Source organism: Leptonychotes weddellii, chromosome 7 (genome assembly GCF_054177405.1).
Source record: "Leptonychotes weddellii isolate Sample4059 chromosome 7, ASM5417740v2, whole genome shotgun sequence".
Taxonomy (NCBI): Eukaryota; Metazoa; Chordata; class Mammalia; order Carnivora; family Phocidae; genus Leptonychotes; species Leptonychotes weddellii.
In genome coordinates, this window is record NC_138375.1 from 70,132,773 (window position 1) to 70,160,655 (window position 27,883).

Consider the following 27,883-nt stretch of genomic DNA (forward strand, 5'->3'; position numbering starts at 1 on the left):
TCCATTGGACATTCTTTCCTGCTTTGTCAAAGATGAGTTGACCATAGAGTTGAGGGTCCATTTCTGGGCTCTCTATTCTGTTCCATTGATCTATGTGTCTGTTTTTGTGCCAGTACCATGCTGTCTTGATGATGACAGCTTTGTAATAGAGCTGGAAGTCCGGAATTGTGATGCCGCCGGCTTTGCTTTTCTTTTTCAATATTCCTCTGGCTATGCGGGGTCTTTTCTGGTTCCATACAAATTTTAGGATTATTTGTTCCATTTCTTTGAAAAAAGTGGATGGTATTTTGATGGGGATTGTGAAGATGTTTTTGCATTCTTACCTTTGTTATTATTATTATTTTTTTAAGATGTAGTAGCCTGGGTAATGAAGTACAGGTTTTTCCCTACCACAGATCTAACCTATGGCTTAAATTATTTTTTGACAAAATTCTGCTTGCAAAAAAAAGATATTCTGCTTGCATATAATTTTATATATATAAATATAACATATATATATACACATATATAAACATACATATATATAAACATGTATACATATTTATACATATATGCATGTATATATAAATAAACCATGCATATATATATACATCTTTATATATATATGTATATATATGTTTATATATATATATGTACATGGTTGTAAATATAATACTCATATAGGAGAACTGAATGAGAAAGTGTTTTTTCTGAGTTACACAGTACCAGAATACAAAAAGGGAATTTTATCTCTGAATCTTATGTCAGCATTGATTTAAGGGAGAGAAGAATGCTTTTAATAATTTTGGAAGCAACTTTTTACATGTGGTTATAATTAACAAACCACAGTTTTTCTTTGCTGTAATTTATTTAAAAATAAATTGTGGAAAAATGTTCTGATAATGAAACTCTTCTTTTAGGCAAATTGGAAAACATTCCAAGTGCTATTCATGTAAAATGATAGACCCGTTTTGTTTCTGATTTACTGGAATGAATATGACAAGTCACATGATGTCCCTTTAGCCTTAGACTATTCAGCTGGAAATGGAGATACTAATCTTGATGTAATTCAGAGAATTGTTAACATCTATTACTAACATCATATAGATTTAGAACATATTTACATGTATGCATTATAGTGGCAAAAACAAAAAGAAAATATTTTGTTTTTCTGATATTCTGTTGAATCCAGAAACAAAGAAATAATGATTTTTAGAAAGATTCTGGATTCTTCAGAAAACAATCAATGAATATTTTGAGAAATATCTACAGATTTTACCAACTCCTGGCAAATTGACTGTAGCCTCCATCACTACCTTCATTTGTTGTAAAATTTCCAATCTCATGGGGCATGTCTCTTCTTGGTGTCTCTTATAACTGTTCACAGGCTCTTTCTTCAAACTTTCATCCTTCAATTCCTATGAAGTTATACTTAGTGTTTTCTCCCACTGACTCATGCCTTCTTCATTTCCTGTTTCAGCTCCTTTTTTCCCTTCTACTATGTAAATGAGGCCCTCTGCCAAGTCTCCATTCTCTTTCTAATGTATGCTTTCTCCCTCATACTTTTCATATACTCCTAGGGCTTCAAATACTACAACCAAGTTGAAAAAAATTTAACCCACTTCTTCAGCAGCAGACCTCTCTTATGGTTCTAGTTCCAAGGTCATCTCCCCATCCACAAACTCCATATATACATCCTATGTAATATTTCTGGCAACCAGAACTCTCTGATCATGCAAGGCTTGTGGAATATCCCTTTCTTGGTGTGTTTGCTTCTATAGTCTCCTCCTGAATACCAATCACCTCTCTAATTAAAACCTTTAGCTCCAGATCAATACATTCAACATACTCAACAGATTCCTTAAGAACTCCATGTTAATGTCAAAAAGCTATAGCAATTCAACTTATCATGCACAGAACTCTTGATTTACCACTCTCCCAATCTGATGTTTTTCTCATTTTCTTTGCTTTGATGAATTGGATTACTCTCCATCTTGATTCACAAACTAGAAACAGGGCACTTATCCTTGATTCACCCCCATATGCAATACAGTCAAATCCTCACTGTTGATTTATTCAAGGGCACAGTTGTCTTTCCCCATACTACACAGAGCACCTACTTCCTACACATAAGCGCTTTTCTTCTCTACTGTTTTCTTCACTACAGCTAGAATCAAGATTCATTTCCTTTTTCTTCATTTATCTGAAATTGTACCTGTTCTTAAAATCTCACCTTACAGTCCAGTTTTCCTTCAAACTCTTTCATGATTCCCCCTAGCCCTCAAATCTTATTTTAGTTGTTAAAGTAGCAATACGATGGCAAGTCACGGACTTTGATTATAACCATTTCAATACGCGAAATCTAAGGCTCAAGAGAGAAATGCCCAAAGTCATCTAATTAGTTGTCAAGGGAGCAGGGCTTTGAAATCAGATTATGTGACTTAAAATTCATTCTTATCTGCAATACCACTTCCTTCCATGTTGTCTTTTCTTTAACATATTAGTGTCACTACTGTGGCACTTATCTTGTATTTCCATTCTCTCATATTCCTACCTGTGTAGAAACTCCTTGAGATTAGAACTGTTGCTTGATTCATTCACTTAACAAATGTTTCTGTCTACTTTATACCTGGCAAAACCTGAAGACGTAGGCATACAGTGCTGACATGCCAGATTTAGCAAATAAATACCTGTTTCCAGCATAAAATATACTGTTTCAGCAGATCTTAATAATTATTAGCAAACTATGAATATACTCTATTTTAATTTTAACACTGTTAATAATCTTCACTAGGTATAAGACTTTATGAGTCTGGTTATTGAAAACATAACATAGCTGTTCATGATCTTTGGGTTTTAGAAGATATAAACATTTGCTTTCAAAGGAATATTCCTGTAGTATCCTGCACCAGAGGTGCAGGCCAATTTTTATACACCCTTTAAATATTAGATAAAGTTCAAAATAGATGATGCGTTTAACAGTATAGAAATTCACAGACTGAGTTCAGAAGTGATTATGTAAATAAAGGTTTATATTTGTGAGATAATAGGCATAGCTCTCCTGAGATTAATAGAAGGTAGTGAAGTCAGTGACTCAAATGTTCAATAAAAAACACAACTGTTTCACTTGGGGAAAATATGAAGGTGTGCTATTGCCTCCTAGATATTCTAAATGACCTAAGTTCCTCCTTCTGAACTCATTGCCCATGGACAACTGGGACAGAGCAGATGGTGTCAATCTAGGCACCAGGCTCAAGTAGGCGGTATATATTAGTCCCAAGTAGTTGGTATATCTGAAACTGTGAATCTGTCTAGGAAGCTCAGCATATCCTTGATGGCCAAACAATCCATGCCTCAAGAACAGATAACTATGAGAAAAAAAAAAGTCAGTATGTCCAAAGCAATTGGTATGCTTATGTTGTCAGTCTGTCATGAGTGGTCAATCTGTCCAGAGTGAGTTACATGTCTGGGCCATATATATGCATCATTAATATGTCTAAATTGGTCAGTGCATTGGGGAGATATGTTTGCCTGGAGTCGTCAGTAGTTCTGGCTTGGCCAGGTGTTATTGGTGCCTTTATATTTCTTTTATACTTTATTTTGTTGTTTTGGGGGAGAGGTGGCTCAAAGAAGGCCATTTCCTGATTGAAAGTGAGTATCAAGATGGAGGTTAGGGTGAATGGACTCACTGGTGTCTGTGGGGAATCTGGCTCTAGCCACACAAGCAGTGTCCCCCAGACGTGGACAGTCCTGCTAAGAAATTGCTCAACTCCCATGGCAAAAGGAATCTGTACCATTATAGCCAGTCTCAGACCCAGGACATCTAAAGGTTGGGATGGGGAGTCAGGGCCACCTCAGGGATCGGGACCCAGTCCGAGTTTCTGGTAACCTAGTTAGCAGGGTTCCCTCTTCATCATTATCTCCGATTTTTTGCTGACTCTCAACCTCCTATAATCCTTTGTCTCTCTGGGTGACATCTGGCTTTTGCAGCCCCAGCTACTGTCCTTTCCTTTGGCCTATTTTGTCATAATGCCTGTCTAAGTAAGCACAGCTAACTTGTGAGCTAGTGTAAGCTCAGAAATCAGATTTCCTGTCTTTAAGTTCCAGCTTCACTCCTCGTTAATGTAGCCTATGAGTCCTCGTCAGTAAAATGAGATGCTATTAACACTAAAGACAACTAATGGCTAAAAAGTAGCTAAAGTAGCTTATGTAAAACGCTTGGCAATATACATAGTACACAGTAAGCTTTCCATAATGGAAGAATTTATGTTTATTTAATGTTATGTTTTTCCTATTATCTTCAAAAATAACTTAGGGATGATTTAAAAGTTTTATTTGGGTATGGTTTTCACAGAAAAAAAAGGAGGGGTTGTGTTAATTGCCTATCATTAGCTAAAAAAACAAAAAAAAAAAAAACAAAAAAAAACCCCCAAAAACGCCCAAAACCCCTACAGGTTTATAATGTATTATAGAAGATGAAAAGTGAGGTGTGCCCGGGTGGCTCAGTCAGTTAAGCAACTGCCTTTGGCTCAGGTCATGATCCCAGGGTCCTGGGATAGAGCGCCAAGTCTGGCTCCCTGCTCAGTGGGGAGTCTGCTTCTCCCTCTGCCTGCCGCTCCCCCGGCTTGTGCTTTCTGTCTCTCTGACAAATAAATAAATAAAATCTTTAAAAAAAAGATGGAAAGTGAGAATGATATTTATACTGAGTTTTAAGTGATCAACAAGAGTATGTCAAATTAAAGGGATGGGGTTTGACGTGTAGAAAGAGAATAAACAATATGAGGAAATGAGAGTCAATTTGGTTTTGTTTAGGAATAAACCTTAGAGATTGAGGTATGCATTTCTGGGGGAGATGGGAAGGTTACTTGGGGTTAGATAATGGAGGGCTTTGCAAAGGAGGTTAAGGAGTCTTGAATTTGTCAGAAGATTGCATGGCATTACAAACAAGGGGTGGATATAATTGGCTCTGTCTTTGAATCATGTTCTGTGGGCAAATGGAGTAGTAGCGGCAGGGGGACCAGCACAGGGGGACCAGCACCTAAAATACCACTAGAAGGTGCTTACCTTTTAGTGGTATTGTAGTATCTTAGACTATTACAGTGGCAAAGGAATTGGAGAGAAATCTCCATATTCAAGAGGTATTCAGCATTATAACTAATGACATTTGATTATTTGTAGGGACTGAAGAAAATAGATGACTACATTTTGGCCTTAGTAGCTGGGTGGATGATGATACCATTTGTTAACCTAGAAAACATTAGAAGAGGAAAATGGGTAGAAATGGGGGGAGGGAATGTTTAGCTTTAAGTATGTTAAACTCACCAATAAGCAGCTGTGTATCTGAATCTGGAGGCGGGCAACAAGTCTGGGCTAAAAGCTCACCTGGAAGATGCTAGTATAAAGAGGCCACTGCAGCGGTGGGGGTAGAGGAGGTGCCTGCGGAGGGGAGAGTAATGGAGGGAGGAGAGCTGAGGACTGTAGCTTGCCTGCATTTAGTGCCTTTGCATCCTCCCTGTGGCTGATATTCAGCAAGTCTAAAATTGATTAAGATTTAGAAAAAAATGAATAACATCCTCTCATCTCAAGGGTCTTCTCCATGCAGAGGTAGACTTCTGCAAATTAATTCTTTAAAATTTTATTTAAATTCCAGTTATTTAACATACAGTATAATATTAGTTTCAGGTGTACAATTTAGTTTCAGGTGACTCAACAGTTCCATACAACACCTGGTGCTCATAACAAGTGCACTCCTTAATTTCCATCACCTATTTTACTCCTGCTCCCACCCGCCTCCCCTCTAGAAACCATCAGTTTGTTCTCCATAGTTAGGAGTCTGTTTCTCAGTTTGCCTCTCTCTCTTTTTTTCCCCTTTGCTTGTTTATTTTGTTTCTTAAATTCCACATATGAGTGAAATCATATGTTATTTGTCTTTCTCTGACTGACTTACTTCACTTAACATAACCCATCTTTGTTGTTGCATCTATGTTTTTGCAACATAGCTCCATCTATGTTGTTGCAAATGACAAGATGCCATTCTTTTTATGGCTGCGTAATATTCCATTGTGTGTATATACAACAACTTCTGTATCCATTCATCAGTCAATGGACATTTGGGCTGGTTCCATAATTTGGCTATTGTAGATAATACTACTATGTCTATCAGGGTGCATGTATCCCTTTGAATTAGTGTTTTTGTATTCTTTGGGTAGATACCTAGTAGTGCAATTGCTAGATCATAGGGTAGTTCTATTTTTAACTTTTTGAGGAACCTCCATACTGTTTTCCATGGTGGCTGCACCAGTTTGCATTCCCACCCACAGTACAAGAGGGTTCCCCTTTCTCCATAGCTTCACCAACTCCTTTTGTTTCTCATGTTGTTGGTTTAAGCCATTCTGAAAGGTGCAAGGTGATATCTCATTGTAGTTTGGATTTATATTCCCCTGATGATGAGTGATGTTGAGCCTCTTTTCATGGATCTGTTGGCCATCTGAATGTCTTCTTTGGAAAAATGTCTATTCATGTCTTCTGTTCAATTTTAATTGGATTATTCATTTTTGGGGTGTTGAGTTTTTATAAGTTCTTTTTTTTTTTTTTTAAGATTTATTTGCGAGAGAGAAATTAGAGACAGAGAGCATGAGAGGGAGGAGGGTCAGAGGGAGAAGCAGACTCCCTGCTGAGCAGGGAGCCCGATGTGGGACTCGATCCCGGGACTATAAGGCACATGGAGCCATGGATAGCCTACGTGAGATTCCCACATCACAGGTAGGGAAAGATGACTCTGGAAGTAAAGTTTGAATGGATAGATGAATGGGTTTGCATGACCAAGATGAGTATTCGATGCTCATTATGTAGTTATAGAACTAGTAATGATGATTTGAAGGGAAAGTAAATTTTAACCTGGCAACATCGAGTTTTTGGTGACAGCAGGGCATCGAGCATGAGACATCTAGAAAGCAAAGCAGAAACACAGTACAGAGAATGAGGAGAGGTCTGAAGTAAGGGCCTGACTTAAGACTTAAGCATCAAGATGTGACAGTGAAGCTGCGGCATTTAATATAAGCAGTTGTCATGTGCTGGTCATTTTTATATTCCCAATTTCTTAAACAATCCTTAGGATATTACTGATTGGACTCATTGCACAAATGTATAAAAATAATAGATAAAGAGGGAAAGAAGCCAGGTAAGGGGAGAAAAACCAGGAGCCTAACCTGCCAAAAACCTGAAAGGATTGAAATCTCCTTGAATATCAGGATAATCTTTAAATTGAAGGATACAGATTATTTTAGAGGTTTTAAACCTGGCTCTATATTCATATCACTTGGGGGGGGGATTTAAAAAGATAATAAAAGAATGGCTGGTCAGACCACTTAAATCCAAATCTCTTGCAGTGGGGTACAATTTTAAAAATGCTGCTCCCTGTCTGAGTCTAAGGTTCAGCCATAATCAAGAATCACTGGATTAGATGATCTGCATGATCTCTTAAATCACGAACATTCCAACTTACAGAAAAATTATAAGTGCTTGCTATATTTTAAAAATACCTATTTCTGCTTTGATTTTTCCCAGACCTTCTCAGTCTGCCGCTTGCTTCCATTATCCTTCCAGTACCCAAAGTCATTTCTGATCCTCATTCCCCCCTCACCCCCTGCATCCCACCAGATCACATCCCACTGATTCTTTCCCACAATTTATCCTTTCCTTTACATTTTCTATGCCACAGCTGTGGTTCGCCTCTACACTTTCTCTTGCTACGGCGTTACTTTGTTATATGATCTCTTTAAATTGAATTTCTTGTCTCTGCCATTTATTACTTTCTTTGCCACCAGACTTACCTTCTCAAACACACATCGGATTGTGGCACTCCCTAGCCAAGAAACCTTTATGGATTTCTATTGCTTAGAAGGTAGAGTCCAAACTCCTTAGGCTTGCATCTGAAGTCCTACATGAACTAACTTCACTCTCCCTCTGCAGCCTCCACCCCTGTGTATCCTCGCTCCCTCACAGTGTTCTAACCTCCAGAATAGTCTGTGCTCAGGCTTCCCCATACCCATGAACTAAATTCGTTATGTCTTCATGCTTCCTTCACCCACCAAAATCTGAATTTTTCAAAAAGCATTAGCACAAGACCACTTTCAGGAATATTTTTTCCTTCCCGAGCCAGAATTAATTCTTCCTTTCACTCTTCTCTCCTGTCACGCAGTATCTATATTCAGCACTTAATACATTATGTCTTACTTTATGGTTAATTGCTTTCAACTTCTTTCTCCCACACTACGTTGTGATCCCTCCGAGGCCAGCTGTCAAACCTTAGCATCTTCATAACCCACATTTTATCTAGCACCGTGCTTTATAACGAGTAAGTACTTAATATAGGCTTATGGCTCTGGCTTGAACTGCGTTGACTGGAACTATGCTAAAAGTATTTTTACGTAAAAATCTAAAAAAACTAAATAAATATGTCCTGGGAACCTAGTAAATACTTTCCCACAAGAAGCTGCAATGAACTTTAACATAACTAAGATGATTCAGTTTCTATTTTAAATATTTATTATTGTTTTAATGGTTTTGAGAAGGTCTAATATACAAATCCATCAGGTTTTTTTTTTTTTTATTTGACCCTATTTATCTGTCAAACCAGAAGCAATTAAAAAATAATCCTGAGAGAAAGGGTAGTTCATCTAACAAAATTGCCTCTGTTCTTTCGGGATTTAAGGTAAATTGTGTTTGTGAAGTAATCAGTTTGGATTTATCCCATCTCTTTGTTAGCTAATGGATTTCTCTTTCTATTTAATAATTAAGGTATGGACTATTTCTGAATAACCGTGGGCTTAATTTTTTTTTTAAATGACAGCTCTTAAAGTCTTCTTTTTTTCCCCCCTTTTTATAAAATGAAAGTCAAAATTACTCTCATTGTGTTGCCTAGGTTGTCCCATGCATTAAGAAAACATTCTACCAGAAAAAAATAGTAAATGACTTTCCTAGACACACACCTTCTGCTTAACTAATGACCAGTTTAGAGGAACCCTAATCAGTTCTTGCTTCTCTAGGCATATAGGTGATATAATGCAGGATGGAAGCTATAGTTACAGAATCCATTTTTTATTTTTCCAATGATTTACAGGAAACCACCTTTCTAACTTGTCTGCAAAAATACCTTATTAATGAGGCTCTCTAAAGCCAAATTATAACCTATATTAAGGAAAAAAAATCAAACAATGTCTGTTATTTTTCTCTGTGTGTTGGAGTTTCTTATTTGGTTTTCTGGTTTCTCTGTTATTTCTTCCAAGGACAATCATGCTGTTTGAATACAATAACTAAAAAGTAGCTTAGAGTTACTACCTGTGAATTAGTATGTACCTTTTATGGTGAGTCAAACATTCAAACATACCCTGCCATTTTAGAACAGAGATATGTTTTTTAATGAGAATTATAACTGACCATAGCAAATCATACAGGGTTTTTGCTATTGGTGGTAGCAGAGAGGATTCTTGAAATGTAATAATGTTTTGCCGGGGATGGCATTATTTTTTCTGTAGCTAAATGATGCAAAGCAGAGACTATTGAAAGGCTGTATAAATAATTGCACTTGCCCATAGAGCTATTCTTGTAGAAGTCTACATTTTTATATTAAAGAAAATAATGTAACATCCATCATTTGTGCCTGTATTTTTTTTTTTTTTTTTGGTGGTAAGGAGTTATTTGTTGTATGCTTGTCCAATAACGTGCTAAGAAACTACAAAATAGAAGTTGTATCAAGGGCATTTCTCCAATTTGTTCAGAGTTGGCTCACATATCTGTTTTCCTTATGTATTCACCTATTTCTGAACAACTTCATTAATAGCCTCTCTATCCCATCAAAGAACCCTTTTATGATCATCCTAATATATAACAGCACTCTTTCTCTATTATATTGCCTGGCTTTATTTTTCTTCCTACCTTGTCATTAGCTGATACTATATGTTTTTAAATTTATTTGTTTATTATTTATTCTCCCCCAAGAGGTAAGTTACATGGGAGGAGGACTTTTATCCGTCATGTTCACCACCAGATCCCTTGTACCTGGCACAGAGCTGGCTAGAGCATAGGTTGAGTATATGTGGGGATCTGGATGAATGAACGCTATGGATTATTTTTAACACTAGAAAAAAATAACCACGAGTTTACCTAACTTGGTAAATCTATAAAGTTTCAACCTCCAAAAAGAAGATGGCAGTAGTCCAAGAAAACATTAACAAATAAGTGACATTTTAATTTTGGAGATGGTAACACTTCTTTTTTTTTTTTTTTTTAAAGATTTTATTTATTTGACAGAGACACAGCGAGAGAGGGAACACAAGCAGGGGGAGTGGGAGAGGGAGAAGCAGGCTTCCCGCCGAGCGGGGAACCCGATGCTGGGGTTCGATCCCATGACCCTGAGATCATGACCTGAGCCGAAGGCAGATGCTTAACAACTGAGCCACCCAGGGGCCCCGGAGATGGTAACACTTCTGCATAATTATTTAATTCAAAAGCATTACTTGGTGTCTATTCTGGTCATCTTCTGTGCTAGATTCTGGAGATACAAATGTGAAGAAAATATCTCCTTGTGACAATCATATTCTAATGAAGAAATAAGATCAGTAAATAATTTCAGCCCCATGATTAAAGAAAAGTAAAACAAAAACAAGAGAACTACAAGGTACGGTGGTAGAGCAGGACGTGTGACTGCCCGTTTTGAGCAAGTCATCAGGGAACCATAACAGAGTAGGTGAGGTGGACCTAGAACTTATAGTTTCCTTTTCTACTTCCAGATCTCTTTTTGATGAGAGAAAAAAAAAATACACTGAACAAAAAGATACCAATTTTGCAAGTTAATGAATGAAACCAAGGAAGCTGGAAGTGAGTCTTGCCTCCACTAAGAGTTCATCCAGAGATTTAAAACCTTCCCTTAAAACTAATGAGTCTATCCATAGAGAAACATTGTAATCCTGATAAATACTACAATATTAAGTATTAATTTCTATATGACTACCACTTAGTCATTGAAAGTTTAAAAATTGTGATCAGCTGAAACGAATTACGTTAATCAATAGAATTATTGCTAATATATAATGACCAAAGGTTCAAGCTGCCATCTACTCAATAAAAAACTGGTTAGGTTTTCAACCAGTTAAATCCTATATATCTTTCTGTATTTGGTCCAGACTGTGACCATGGCTGTCATTACAGGCAAATGGGTAGCCAGACTCTTCAGAGATCCTATTTTTTCCATTTGTCTACTATGTATCCTTAGAAAAACAATAATACCTATGAATACTATTCACTTGTGTGAGGGAAAGAGGAAAGCAGTCCTCTCCTTTATAAAATGATTCTCCACAACAACCAGAACTCATTTAACTCCCATTATCTTACAGAAGAATATTATTTTAGCACCATCTTTGCTCTAGTACTGCATCTTGGCTAAACAACACATATTTAATTTAAAAACATTTAAATTTTTTTTTTTTTAAGATTTTATTTATTTGCGAGAGAGACAATAAGAGACAGAGAGCATGAGAGGGAGGAGGGTCAGAGGGAGAAGCAGACTCCCCGCCGAGCAGGGAGCCCAATGCGGGACTCGATCCCGGGACTCCAGGATCATGACCTCAGCCGAAGGCAGTCGCTTAACCAACTGAGCCACCCAGGCGCCCTAATTTAAAAACATTTAAAAGAACAAAAGTATGTCTTAGATTTCTTTGTTCTTTATGGTGAAAATAACTAGTCTCTCTGAAATTTTCTCTATTCAGAAAATTATTGGTGTCTAATAGACCATATTCATTTTAATAATAAGGAATAGAAGATTAATTCCCAGGATCTTGTGGCCACTATTTTGCAATAACAGTGGGAAGTCATTTAAGGATTTTAATCAGGATAGTGAGGTTAAGAATAAATCAAAGAGAGCCAAACCCAGGGAGCATGAGCCAAGTTTAGAGCATCTAGAAATCTACCTGATAGTGACAGTGGCTTGAACTAGGGGATTGGTAGTAGGAATTGAGAGGCCTAATGGATCTGAAAAATAAATTAGAGATAGATTCAATGGGAATTTGAAATTGATTAAGCGGAGTAAAGAGAGAAGGCAGGTGGAGGAATCAATACCCTCAGTGTTGAGCCGTAGTAAGTTCTTCATAGAAAAACTAGAAGAAAACTGATTTGGAGCAAGAAACAATGATTTACATTTTGAAGTTATTGAACACTAGGGTGTCTAAGAGTCATTCAAGTGGGAGTATTTAGTAGGTAGCTATATATAAGGATCTAGAGCTCAGTAGAAGGATCTGTGTTAAAGATACAAATTAGGAAATCAATACATATGGTGTTGCATGAAGCCTTGGGAAATAATGAAAGATCCAAATAAATAGAAAGCATCTAATTGGAGGAGAGAGGATCACTTACAATAAAAACTCAAGGAACATTCTCATACAAGTGTAAAAACAGAAAGAAGAATTGCCAAAGGTTATTGAGGAGCGAAATGCAGGCAAAACATTCTAGAGGAAGGAATATTTTAAAAAGTTGGGAAAGAAACATCAGAAGCTCCTACAAGGTATGGCAGCATCTGTGGGGACCTGAACAGTGGAGATAAAAGTGAATTACGGAAGGTTTGGGAACAGTGAAAGTCCCACCTCTTTTGTGGAATTTGACTGTAAGTGGAGAGAGAGAAAATTGCCAAGAGAGGAGAAAAGTTGGCAAACCATTTGTTCTTTTGCATTAGAAAATTAGGACATCTCACCTGGCAGTAGAAATGGAAAAGCTAAAGAGCAAGGGTGGGGTGGTAATATTCTTGTGATAATGTTCCTTGATTCACATTCTAAGTCTGGGTAATGCTATGTTACCTGCCCTTTGGGACATTCCTCATATATATATATATGATGGCCTTTAATACAGCCTTTCCTAATTTTGTGTCAGATCTGCTTGATTTTATGATTTTTGGTATTTCCCCAAACCAATTTGATCAAGGAGCATGATTTCTTATACAATACTTGTTAATTGCCTAAAGAAATAGAATTCCTTAGGAACTTTGTGTTAACATAGGGTTCCTGAGGGAAGGAAAGTAATAAGATTCTGTGTTCAAATGGAGGGATTCATCTTAGCAGTGGGATAAACTCTCCTCGTGTGACAGAATGAAAGAAGAAAAACTGTGGATACTGCCAGGTTTATAAGCTTGATGACAATAACAAACTGCACTACATACATAGAAATCCACACACAAACAGGTGCATAAGCATATACAAAACATATTTGAACTTATAAACACTAACACTTAAACACATATAAAGTCAAAACAGGGAGATACTACTGATACTACTGATGTTCAGATATTGTAGAGCAGAGTTTTGAAACAATTGCTGACAGCAATGCCAGAGAAAGTAGAGTAAGGTTTCTGGGCATTACTGGGACCTAGGTAATGTAGAGATGATAATTTATACTGACAATCATCTACCACTAATCTAGTGCAATTCCTTTAACAGCTTTAGATAGGTTAGTTGGGACTGATGCAGGATTAAGGTTTCCCAGGTACTATGATGGAGAAAATACGGTAAAATAATTGAAAATTTGGGGAAAATACAGGTTGAATATAACAATAGAAATATAATTCTACTAATAATTATGATGATAGAAGACCATCTGAAGATCTTGGACCCTAACTCAGATAACCTGGCTCCAGATTTTGTGCAGTAGAAAGAGCTAGTCAGACAGAGGAGAAAGATAAAAGATCAGGATGTTTTGTTGGTATCAAATATCAGGTCTAACCAATGACTACTGAGCAAGAAAGATAGAAAGAGAGAAGACTGTATAAAGTCATGCGATAGTTGAATTTACAATTTCAGAGATGAAGTTGAGGTGAGAAGATCTTTGGCCTTAGAAAATGTGCAACTGGAGTGGAAGGGAGATGACTATCACTGAAGATGAGATTAAGGGTTTGTAAAGCTAGAATACTGATTGGATCTGCCATGTGGCTACTGAAGTTACCTACTATAATGTTAGAAATAGAAGTAGCAAGGAAGATGGAGAGTCTTCAATAATCTTCTAGAGCCTTCAAGAATTGTGGTTGCTGGTGGCAAGGCAAGGTAGTGAATATGTAGAAGATTGTATAGTGTAATAGCATAAGCTAGACATTATTTAAAAATAGCTCTTTTGAGAGTCATGTTACCAAACTGACAGATGTAGGAGACCCTAGCCTCCATCTTCCAAGAAAGATCAACAATTAAACAGCTATCTATGAATAAAATCAGCTTTGGGAGAGCTCTGAAGTCCACTTAAGAAATTTCAGAAATGCATTGGAACAAAAATCTGAGAATAGCTGCAGAAGCAGAGAAGAAAGACAGCTTCATCTTGCAGCATCGTCTTATTCTCCAAGCTGGCATTGCTCAGTGCCAAGAGGGCACTTCCTAGATAGAATGAGTTCTCCTTGTGAAGAAAGAAAGAACAGGTGAGCTACCATCTTCTCCAGCCTTTTGGGACATCATACAAAGGTCCCACTTGGTTTCACTCCACCCAGATCAGCTAAGCTAAGACCTATAAAAACATCTAAAAATAAGAAAGAAAAGGAGGGGCTACCAATAGCAGCTCTGCAGTGGGAGTGGGTGAGGTTCACAGTGACCTGTTCTATAGATAAACGCAGAAACTTTTGTCACTGGAAAAAGAACCAAAGGCCAGAAGAGCTGCTGAAGACGCCCTGAAGATTTCGTCAGCTTTTGCTCCACAGATATTCACATTTGCTGACACCAGTCCCTTACTTCCTCTTATTTGTTCCCACTAGAGCCCAGGAACCACACCGGAAGCTAGCTCAGACCCTGTGATGGCAAGAATGCAAGAAGCCAACCTAGAACCCTGTGGTTTCCCCCCACTTGCCAGGGTGCACTCCAGCTGTGCACTTACATGCAGCCACAGGAGAACAGGCAGTTCTCAGCTGCTTGTGGGCTCAGATCAGGCCCTGCCTGTCTTCTGTCACTGGCCTATACCACCAAAGTACCCTGTAGCTACCCACCCCCAGCTGTGCATCTGCACGCCCCCAGCCCTACCCTGTCACTGGCCTCCACTGAAGTGTCCACACCTGAAGGGCAGGGGGATTGTCCAGCCACGACAAAGCCACAGCAAAGCAACCACGAGAGAAAACAACTAAGCTGAAGGCATCATACTTCCTGACTTCCAACTATACTACAGAACTATAGTGATCAAAACAATATAATACTGCCATAAAAATAGACACACAGGCCAGTGGAACAGAGGGCCCAGAAGTAGGCCTGCTCATATATGGCCAACTAATATTTGACCAGGAGCCAAATATACTCAATAGGGAAAGAACAGTCTCTTCAATAAATGGTGGTGGAAAAACTGGATAACAACATAAAAAAGAATGAAACTGGACCCCTATCTTACAACACTCACAAGAATTAACTCAGAAGAGATTAAAGACTTAAACATAAAATCTGAAATCGTAATACTTCTGGAAGAAAACATAGGGGAAAAGCTCCCTGATATTGGTCTTGGCAGCAGTTTTTGGGGATATGATACTAAAAGCACAAGCAACAAAAGCAAAAATTAATATGTGGGACTACATCAAACTAAAAATTTTCTGCACAGCAAAAGAAACCATCAATAAAATTAAAAGGTAACCTAAGGAATGGGAAAAAATGTTTGCAAGTCATATATCTGATAAGGGGTTAATATCTAACATGTATAAAGAACTCATATAACTCAACAGAAAAAGAGAGAGAGAGAGAGACCAAACCATCCAATTAAATAATGAAGAGAGGAACAGAGCAGACCTCATTCCAAAGGAAAGATACAAATGGTCAACAGATACATGAAAAGGTGCTCCATATCACTAATCAGGGAAATGCAAGTCAAAACCACAATGGGATTATCACCTCACACCTGGTAAAATGGCTACCATAAAAAAAGACAAGATATAAGTGTTGGTGAGGATTTAGAGAAAAGGCAACACTTGTGCCTTTTGGTGGTGGTAGGAATGTAAATTGATGCAGCCACTATAGAAAACAGAATGGAAGTTCCTCAAGAAATTAGAAATAGAACTACCATATGATCCAGCAATCCCACTTCTGGGTACATATCTGAAGATGATATCTTCATTCACCAAGTGACAGATGCAGAAACAAAACCCAAGTCCACCTAATCATCTCATGAAAGTGGTTTCTCTATGGCAAGCTTTGTTTTGCTTCCTACAAATACATACTTATCCCCTAAGGGATGCGTTATAGTCATTGTGGACACCTTATTTAGTGTGTGGATTTCTCTGTTTTCTGTCTGAACAAAAAACTTGTCTGTGTGCCCTTTCATGCTAACTGTATAGGATGAGGAGTCTTTGTGTCCTTGTGTGGTAGTCCAAAGAATTGTTTTTACCCCCAGAAAGCCCAGTTGCTGTTTATGAGCAGCTAGAGCTCTTTCTGTAAAATAATTTAAAGCTGTTATTTCCATGCTGTCTAATAAATCAGAGATTCAGAACCCTTAAAAAAAAAAAAAAAAAGGGATCACAGGATCTCAAAGTGATATCTGCATTCTCATGTTCACTGAAGCATTATTCACAACAGCCAAGACATGGAAACAACTTAAATGTCCACCAAGAAACAAATGGATACAAAAGATGTGGTATGTATATATACAGTGGAATATTATTCAGCCATGAGAAAGAAGGAAATCCTGCCATTTGTGACAACATGGATAAAACTTGAGGGCATTATGCTGAGTGACATAAGTCAGACAAAAATAAGTAAATGTTGTCTGATTTCACTTCTATGTAGAATCTAAAAAAGTTGAACTCATGGAAACACAGAGTAGAATGGTGGCTACTAGTGGCTGGTGGTTAGGGAAATGAAGTATTGGTCAAAGAGTGCAAAGTTCCAGTTATAAGATGAATAAGGTCTGAAGACCTAATGCACAATACAGTGATTATAGTTACTAATACTATATTATATCCTGAAAAGTCAGTAAAAGAGTACATCTTAACTGTTCTCACCACCACAAAGAAATGGTAACTTTATGGCATGATGAAGGTGATAGTTAACACTGTGGTATAATCATCTTGCAATGTAAGGGTTGATTGATTCAGCATGTGCACCTTAAACTTATATAATGTCATGTGTAATTCCATCTCAATAAGCTGGTAAAAATAAGAGGAAAAAACAGCTTTGGGGGGTAAAACAATACATGCATGTTAGTAAAAATTCAAACAATGAAGAAAATTACAGAGGAAAAGAAAGAAAATTGTGCTGAGATTTGCACCACTAATATGCTTACATAATCTTTTCCAGTATGTCTACAGCCACAGAAGCAAGGTATTTCATGAGAATGGAGGAATTCTTACCTGAAAGTAGAAAATGAGGAGAATGTCAAATCTTTGTACCAACACTGAGGAAGGTGGGGTGTGGGATGATGCAGTCCTCCATCTGGAAGGGAAAATGATGGTTTAAGGGTAGACCCATTGTCAGTTAAAGGAAACAAGTGAAGATAACTTTCTTTGATTAGACGGTGATTGTGATTATATGAGTGTTAATCATAGAATGTAGATTTCAGAAATCACAGAGTATTTGGAACCCGGAAGGCTGAAAAATGATGTGCCATGCTAAAGGGAGTACAAAATTGTGTCTGCTAAGAAGATGAGAGGAGACAGATGATCAGGAAGATTCCATCTTGGATGTCAGTCAAGGAATTGAGGCCGGGGAGATGTAGCTCCTGCAAAACCAGTAAGAAATTCATTTTAGTGACCTCTTCACATGCTGGTGGACACATAAGCCTCTCAGGGATCAGCCAATGGGAGGAACTCATTCTTTCTCTCATTCATTTAAAATTAGACTTTGAGGGGCGCCTGGGTGGCTCAGTCGGTTAGGCGTCTGCCTTCAGCTCAGGTCATGATCCCAGGGTCCTGGGATCAAGCCCCGCGTCAGGCTCCCTGCTCCGGGGAGCCTGCTTCTCCCTCCGCATCTGCCTGCCACCCTGCCTACTTGTGCTCTCTTTCTATCTCTCTGTCAAATAAATAAATAAAATCTTCAAAAAAAAATTAGGCTTTGAGCAGCCACCATGTGCCTGGAACCATGTGAGTCTCTAGGGTATAAACTGATGAACAAGAAACTCATAGTCTGGTGCCCTCAGAGAGAACAGAATGGCAAAATAGCATATGTTTATAAATGCCATTAAAAGCCTGAAAGTGGACAAACATGAAGCAGTCTGTTCCCTATTAGACTATTATTAGGACAGCTGTCCAGTGAAGCAGGAACCCAGAGAAGGAGTAATGTACTGCAACCACAGTTTTCATATAGAGGAATTAAAATTCCAAATCTCCAAACCGATTGAAACTCACCGTTTACATAGACATTAGCATTTTTTATAGCCTCTCACATATTTTATCATCAGGGAATTAGCATAAACACCCAGGGGTGCACATATTTTCAAAATATTGAGAAAGGGGGGTTCCTCGGTGGCTCAGATAGTTGGGCATCTGTCTTTGGCTCGGGTCATGGTCCTGGGGTCCTGGGATTGAGCCCCACATCGGGCTCCTGGCTGGGCGGGGAGCCTGCTTCTCCCTCTCCCTCTGCAGCTCCCCCTGCTCATGCTCTCTTTCTCTCTGTATCTCCGTGTTTCAAATGAATAAATAAAATCTTAAAAAATATTGAGAAAGGGAAGATACCAAGAAACACATATTACCCTTGAATCTTCTAATATGATTACTAAATAGAATATAATATACAAAATTCCTTTAATGTAACATGTCTCCACATAATGTCAGCATATGTAAAAAAAAAGAGTTACTGGCTTTTTGAAATATTATTTATTTTATAAAGACACAAAGCATGACTTTGCAAAACTATAGCAATCCATCATAGCCGACACCAACAGAAATATCGCTGTATGTATACAGAGAAGTTGCTCGTGTGCTTCAATACATGTGTTCTGGGATGGAAAACCCTAAAAACCATCCACAGAGAATTTCTCTTTATCAGATACTGTCTTATTTCTGGAAGGTTCCCTTCTTTTAAAGATAAAATTATAATACTCTCTCAATAAAGAATATCCGATTATTTTATACATTTATGGTCTCTCTTACTAATTTATTCTAAATATTTATAAACTAGCCTTTTGGACTGAAGATAGAGATTCTTCACTTTTACTAACATGAGTCATAACATGAGCTAGATTCATAGGTAGGTTTTTTGTTGTTGTTGTTGTTGTTGTTTTTTTTTTCATTTTTAGAAGCTGATGGACTGTGGTTGAAAGATAGTTATTCCTAGACTAAGAGAATGTGATATGCTTGTCAGTGAGGTGGATAAAAAGCTTCTCCAGGACAGCTCTATTATAAGAGGTTACTTCCAAGCTTTAGTAACATTTCTCTGAGAACAGGTACCACAGAGAGACCGAGGATTTGTAGATGGAGATTGGCAGTCACATTTTAGCATCACAGAGTGAGGGCATTGTTCACCTGTGTGGGCACTGCCCCTGTGGCATAAACTAACATGTGGCCCCCATGAAAGGATATCACCTCGCTCACCTAAAGCTGTATAAACTAGAAACACACCAACATACTCTCCAGATCGAAATGAGGGTAAAACGGTAAGGGAGCTGTTTTTTTGTTTTTATCCACTTTTTGTTTTTTTTGTTTTGCCCATTTTCAGGCTTTTAATGGCATTTCTAAACATTTTCTTTTTGTTTTAATTAATTCCTGATTACCGCTGGCTTGGAAGCTTGTTTTTAGATAATTTCTTTAGGATCAAACGGGAAATTTCTCTGGGATAGGAGCTGATCTGGAATAACCTACCTGACTGTTTTCACCTGGGGGAGGTAATGCATACAAGGAATAAGCCATTGTTTTAAGGACCTTTGCTTGGCAAAGAGGCTTATTCTAATACACTTGCACATCCTTAAAGAAATACATTTATTCAGAAAACAAAAGTGTGATTTGGATATAATAATTCCTATAGAACAGAAATTCTGGGAATAAGTCTAGCCAAGGGGAAGAAGGAGGCCTTACCTGAAACACCCTTTCAGTCCTTCTCCATAAACACTTAATTCTCCAAATAATTATATCATATACTTTTTAAAAATATATTTTTATCATTCATGTAGTTAGGATATCAGTAGTTCTCTTGAATATTTTCTGAATAGTTGTGCAGAAAATTATGGCATAGAATGCCTTAATTACAGGATTATGTAAAGGAATGTTTTAGACCCTGCTTAAAAGTACTAACATCATATATGAAATTTTCCCATCTGTGAGATTTCCTGGATGCAGTAAAATTCCCTTTCCCAGAAGTTCTGTTGATGATTAACTTCCCTGCAGCCTTCAACAAGGAAGTAGATACCTACGATCCACTTAACATTTCAAATTAATTAAAATTTTAAAAGCTGGCTAATTTCTGGAGTGTACGCTTATTGTTTATGGAGCAAAAGATGCAAACTCTACTTTGCTAAAATGGTTTTGTTTGTATTATTCATCTTCGTGGTTCATTAACCCCATTTTTCATGTCAGCATCACACTTCCTTTCTTGCTATTATGTGCCCACTGTCTGAACGGTCAGAGTGAAGAAGAGAGTGCAAGGCAGTGGGCCAAGCTTTAGAAAATGACTTCATCTTCTACTTATCCAATTCTTCTGAAGCAGGGAAGCATCCAGATGGTCATCAATAATAAAGACAGCCATTACCTCCCCTAACAGAGCCTAATGCTGTATTAGCTGAATCGGAAGCAAATTTCCCTCATAGCCCACTGTACGTTTTTCTTGGAACCTACCAGCTTTGGCATTTTTCTTTAAGAATACTTTTGGTTGGCTGGTCACAGAACATTGAAATCATAAAAATCTGAAGCTATATAATATTAAAAGAATATTGACTGCTTAAGAAAATCCATGTGTAAAATGTTACCCCTAGAAGGTCAAATTAGTTACACCCCGATTGCTTTCTACTCTCAGGAAATGACATTATTTTACGTCTTAGACTTCATTGCAAAAAAAAAAGGCTAATAAAATACTCAAAGGCATAAAAATTGGGGGGGGGGATGTAGTGAAAATAAATTCTTCCTTTCACTTACTACATAAATAATAATGATACTAATACGTATGAAACATCCATTATGTATCAAGAACAGGGTTAAGTTCTTAGGTGGATTATATTTAAATCCTTCTTCCTGGCTAGTGAGTCAGGCACAGTTATAAGTAAGGAAAATGAGACTCAGAGAATTTAAGGAACTTGTCCAAGGTCACACAGCTAGTAAGGGGCAAAGACAGGATTCAAGCCCACAAAAGTCTAATGTCAGGCTGCACTCAACCAATATACCATAACCTTTCTCAGAGTCTTAATGGAGAATGACGCTTCTCTTGGCACAAATATAATCAGAAACTTGAACTATAATTAAACATAAAAATCAAACAGATATATATTCAGGAATAGATGGCAATTCATCTTCTTTTTCTATTTTTTCAATATAAGAAAGGAGTTTGTATTGAAAGAGGACTAATATTTTACTTGAAAGATTTAATTGCATAGACCATTGAAACTGTAGACAATATATTAAGGAGAAAATTTTACTGTAGTTTTTGGAGAAAACGAAAGTGTCAGGTAAGTATATATTCAGGTATGATTTCCAGCTATACAGTTCTATTTTGTTTTTGAAGTAATGAAAATCAAATACGATCAGCAATAGTCATTCCACTGAGGAAAACTCACCTTTAGAATGGAGGAATTTGTGTATTGCTTATGCTGATTTAAGAGTCACAAACATGAAAAGGAATCCCCATGGCATCTGATCTAATCTTGACACACAGTATCTATGAGATCTATTGTCAGTTACAGCTCAAAGCAGCTGCCTCGGGAAGAAAAACTACTTTGATAACTCATTGTGTCAAAGAAAAAAATTTCACTGTGTGAAATATTGATTAAAACTTTAAAATAAAACTGGTACTTGCTGAAAGAACCTTGTAAAGGTAACAAAGAGAATAACAAAGAAAGTCCGAAGGGTGCTTTTAGGATTGTTTTCATAAAGGTTGATCTTTAATAAAATCTTGTGAAAAAAAATGTATATTACCTTTTAATACCTTCATCAATATAATTTTCCACTAACAATGACAATATGCTTTCTTCACGTTGCTGTTATTACTTTATATTTTAAGGTCAAAGGGCATTCATTCTGCTTTTCAGTTAATAATAATAAAGGCATTTCAGCCCTAGCCTTCAGACTATTACTCCTCAAGGTACAAACAAGTCAAGGAAAAGTCAATAGTACAAATAGATATTTTGTTATCAAAGAATACCTATGAGTCTGTCTAGACTTTTCAATTTTATAACCTATTTATAAAACATATAAAGCTATCATAATTTTTTAGAGAGTTTCTATTCTATACAGGGAGGTAGAACACTTACAATGTTGCAAGAATAGAAACAGCACAGGCAGATTGAGACAATTAGGGCCCCATGTTGACTCTTTTATTAAAGGTATCTTGAGACATGTTTAAAGCATGGAAGAGTTACCCGGGACAAATTTTATCATTTGGGGGAAAATGAGGGTATAGTGGGAAAAGGCAAGAAACTGGATTGAAACAGGGAGGATCTAGCTGAATCTCAGGTAAATTACTGTCAGCTCCTCAGAGCAAGGGAAAAGAAAAGATGTGTTATGTCAAGCTGCCCGCCTCGTCTGTTTCCTTCCAGTGACTTCTCACTCCATCCACCTACGTTTGCACCCACTCTGATGGCTGCTCTGAAAAAGATAGGTCTAAAAATGTGGCGCTTATTTTTTGGTGAAGGGAAGATTTCCAATAAAACATTAAAGTGCAGAAAGTTTGAGGAGATCTCGCATAATATTTTGAGAGGAAATGCAATGAGATGAAGCAAATAAAATGGGTATGGTGTCCAGAAAACAGTAAACAGTCAAGAAATATCAGTTGATCTAGTGTAGAGACCACTGGGAATCCTGAAACATGGCCTAGGTCCTGAGCCCTTGCTCCTGGGACACTTACCTCAGCATGAGACTGTGCGTGCGCCCTGTTTCTCCACTGGTAAAATAAAAAGCGAGGAGCAGACTTCATTCCTCACTTTAGAGGTATTTTTAAGACTCTTGTAATATTGGGGCGCCTGGGTGGCTCAGTTGGTTAAGCGACTGCCTTCGGCTCAGGTCATGATCCTGGAGTTCCGGGATCGAGTCCCACATCGGGCTCCCTGCTCAGCGGGGCGTCTGCTTCTCCCTCTGACCCTCCTCCCTCTCTCATGCTCTCTGTCTCTCATTCTCTGTCTCGCAAATAAATAAAATCTTAAAAAAAAAAAAAAAGACTCTTGCAATATTAATTATAGACTTTTGAGAAGGGAAGTGTTTCTCGGGCATTCTAGATGTGGCAAAGGAAAAATGTTAAGTTCCAGGCTGAGCGGTCAGAAACCCAGTGAGAAAGGCACCTGGACTGAGATTCAAATCCGGGGTTCAAATCCTAGCTCTGTGCTATTGGGCAAACTATCTAGACTCTGGACTTCAGGTTCTTCTTCATAAAAGAGGGTCCTGGGATCGAGCCCCGCATTGGGCTCCCTGCTCGGAGGGAAGTCTGCTTCTCCCTCTCCCACTCCCCCTGCTTGTGTTTCCTCTCTCGCTGTGTCTCTCTCTAATAAATAAAATCTTTAAAAAAAATAAAATAAAATAAAGAGAACATCCCTTAAAAAAAAAAAAGAGGGATATAACTGTCCATCACTGGGTCATTGAACAGATTAAGAGAGCACATCTAAGGTGCTTAGAATAGTGCTTGGAGCATAGTACATGCTCAAAACATTTTAGAAGCTGGTAAAAATGGCTCAAGTTTGTGAAATTCTGAAAAATTAAATGATTCTTTGATTTTAACCTGGTAAGTTTACAACCACAACTATTTTTCCATAAAACCACACAGTCCCAACTTGACTTTATCCTGAAGTAATGTTGCACTACTTGCAAAATAAAAATGAAGAAATGGTACGTTCAGTCCATTCCAGTCACTCCATTTTTCCTTGTTCTTTCCCACCCCTGTTGAAATGAATTTTCCTAAAATACCCAGAAAATTAAGAGAAAACTGTGAAGATTGTCCTTTGTTTGGCTTAAGATCTTTTGCCTAAGTATTTCACATAACCATCTATAGAAGTATGGCTTTCTGCGGGGGAGAAATAACAAATATTCTCAAAACACTCCTCCTCTTTCTGACTTGGCCTATCAGACTATTAGTCCTCTTTGTCCTTCAAATCATTTTATACTGTAGAGCCAGGCAAATTCAATTATTTTCCTAATGTCAAACTCTGTGACTAACATTCACTCCTTTGGGGTTTGGTCAGAAACTTTAGACCTGCATGATGTAAAATATGAAATAGGGCATATTACTGACTGTGACCTTTATCATGCATGGTATCAATAAACAATTTAAACACGAACACTCAAGGAGAAGGTCAGGTTAAAGATAAAGAAGTTGGTCTCAAAGGAAAGGCTTTGAAGTGATATTTAATTGAATTGACTACTTTACCTAAAAAATTATGGAGCCTTTACCCCTCTCCCATAGGCCAATACATGTCCTATTCCTTCCAGTCCACAATTCTAGCTACAACACAATTTTGTTTACTTGTGCCTCTGAAATCATTTTGAACGTGTTGCTAGATGACGGTAACTCCTGATGCATTAGGAAAAATACCTTTTTGGTTAAGATAATTAAGAGCAGGCAATATATGTAAATGCTTAATATCATTAATATTTCAACCTATAAATTTCTTTATTTTCAATATTTCTTAGAAATACTTAGAAGTATTCTCCCCCAACTTCTTTACTTGTACTTCACATCAGTTTGACTTCTTTACCTAGCTGACCTTTTTTTTTGACCTAGGCTTTCCAAATTTAAGTGCTTACAGGAGCTAGGCAAATAAAACTAATGCCTAAAACAGGTATTTTATATACATATATAAATATATATATATATCTATGCTGTATATAATGCTATATATACAAATGTTATATATATACAAATGCTATATTTATGTATATAAATACTAATGCCTAAAACAGGTATAAGATAGATATAAATATAGATATAGATACAGATATAGATACATTTAGATATATAGATATAGATATATTTAAAATATATTTACATATATTGGTATGTATTAAAATATATTTTCAGGGAGCCATATAATGCAACACAGAATTAATGTTATTCTTTATTATTATTATTTAAACAGTTTAAAATAAAAATAAAAACAGAAATCAGTCTCCAACCCCTCTCCTTCTGACAACCACCAGTCTGTTCTCTATTATCTATGAGCTTCGTTCTTGTTTCATTTTGCTTTACTTTAGATCCCACATATGAGAGAGATCATATAGTATTTGTCTTTCTCTGTCTGACTTATTTCACTTAGCATAATGCCCTCAAGGTCCATCATATAGTTGCAAATGGCAAGATTTCATTCTTTTTTATGGCTGAATAATGTTCCATTACATATATATTATTACATATTATATGCATTCTTATATATTTATTTTATATACATGCAATTACACATTATATGTATTATATATTATATATTTCTTATTACATATTATTATATGAATTGTATGCATGTATATATGTATTTCTTTATCCATTCAGTTTTCATTTATCAGTGGACACTCAAGTTGTTTCCATATCTTGGGTATTGTAAATAATGCTACAGTGAACATGGGGGTGGCATCTATCTTTTCTAGTTATTGTTTTGGTTTTCTTTGAATAAATACCCAGAAGTGGAATTGCTGGATTACATGGTATTTCTATTTTTAATTTTTTAAGGACTCTCCACACTGTTTGGCTGCACCAGCTTGCATTCCCAACAGTGCATGAAGGTTCTTTTTTCTCCACATCCTCTCCGACACTTGTTATATCTCCTCTTTTTTGTAACGGTCATTCTAATAGTATGAAGTCATATCTCATTGTAGTTTTGACTTGTGTTTCCCAGATGATTAATGATATTGAACAAAAGTTTCAATTACCTGTTGGTCATGTGTATGTCCTCTTTGGAATGATGTCTATTCACATCTTCTGTCCATTTTTTAATCTTTATTTTCCTATTGAGTTATGTGAGTTCTTCATATCTTTTAGGTATTAACTCCTTATCATATATATGATTTTTCAAATATTTTCTCCCATTCAGAATGTTGCCTTTTAATTTAGTTGGTGATTTCCTTTGCTGTACAGAAGGTTTTCAGTATGATGTAGCCCCATTACTTATTTTTGCTTTTGTTGCTTTTGCTTTCAGATTAAAAAGAAAGAAAATATCATTAAGACCTATGTCAAGGAACTTACTGCCCATTTTCTACTCTAGAAATTTTATGGTTTCAGGTCATACATTCAAGTTTTTAACCCATTCTGAGTTAATTTCTATGTGTGCTATAAGATAGTGGTCCATTTTCATTCCTTTGTATGTGGCTGTCCTGTTTTCCCAACACCTTGTATTAAAGACACTGTCCTTTTCCCATTGTATATTTTTTGCCCCTCGGTCATAAATTAATTGACCATATATGCATGGGTTTATTTCTAGACTCTCTATTCTATTCCATTGATCTATGTGTCTTTTTTTAATGCAACACCGTGTTTCAATTATTAGAGTTTTGCTATATAGATTTAAATCAGGTAGTGTGATGCCTCCAGTTTTGTTCTTCTTTCTCAAGATGGCTTTGGCTATGCAGGGTATTTTGTGGTTCCATACAAATTTTAGGATTGTTTATTCTATTTATGTGAAAAATGCCATTTTTTAAAAGATTTTATTTATTTGTCAGAGAGAGAGAGCATGCACAAGTAGGGGGAGTGGCAGGCAGAGGGAGAAGCAGGCTCCCTGCTGAGCAAGGAGCCCAATGCGGACTCTATCCCAATCCCAGGACCCTGGGAACATGACCTGAACAGAAGGCAGACGCTTAACCAACTGAGCCACCCAGACGTACCGCCATAGCAATTTTGATAGGAATTGCATTGAATCTGCAGGTTGCTTTGGGTAGTTTGGATATTTTGACAATATCAGTTCTTCCAATTTATGAGAAGAAATATCTATTTATTTGTTATCTATTTATTTGTGTCTTCAATTTCTTTCATTGATGTCTTGCAGTATTCAAGGTCTTTCACTTCCTTAGCTAAATTTATCTAGGTATTTTTTTTTTCTTTTTGATTCAACTGTAAATGAGAATACTTTATTTCTCTTTCTGATAGTTCATTATTAGTATATAGAAATGCAACAGATTTTTGTGTATTGATTTTGTATCCTGTAACTTTCATTCATTAGTTCTAACAGGTTTTTGATGAAGTCTTTAGGGTTTTCTATATATAATACCATGTCATCTGCAAGTAGTAACAGTTTTACTTCTTCCTTTCCAATTCAGATACCTTTTACTTCCTTTTCTTGCCTAATTTCTCTGGTGGGGATTTTCAATACTATGTTGAATGAAAGTGATGAGAGTGGGCATCCTTATCTTGTTCCTCATTTTAGAGGAAAGACTTTCAGCCTTTCACCATTGAGTATGATGGCAGCTGTGTGGCTGGTGTATATGGCCTTTATTATACTGAGTTATATTTCCTCTATACTCACTTTGTTGATGGTTTTTTTAATCATAAATGCATGAGGAATTTTGCCAAATGCTTTTTTGCATATATTGAGATGATCATATGATTTTATCCTTCATCTTGTTAATGTGCTACACCACAATTGCAATATCAAACCATTCTTGAATCCATGGAACAAATCCCTCTTGGCCATGGTGTGTAATCCTTTTAACGTACAGTAGCCTCCCCCACCATTAGCCACAGGGGGTGCATTCCAAGATCCCCACTGGATACCTGAAGCTGGATAGTATGAAGCCAAATATACTATGCTTTTTCCCTATACATACATACTATGATAAAGTTTATAATTTAGGCACAGTAAGAGATTAACA

General features: G+C 37.0%; 1 long non-coding RNA gene across 1 annotated transcript in view; it reads right to left on the minus strand.

Moving 5' to 3' along the window:
- LOC115942678 (uncharacterized) overlaps nucleotides 1-27,883 on the minus strand; it is a 147,318-nt gene that overhangs the window by 3,932 nt on the left and 115,503 nt on the right. The window contains exons 4-5 of the long non-coding RNA XR_014147035.1: nucleotides 25,952-26,210; nucleotides 17,251-17,399 (exon numbers count right to left, since the gene is read on the minus strand). This is a non-coding gene — a long non-coding RNA (uncharacterized LOC115942678). The remainder of the gene's footprint in view (nucleotides 1-17,250; nucleotides 17,400-25,951; nucleotides 26,211-27,883) is intronic.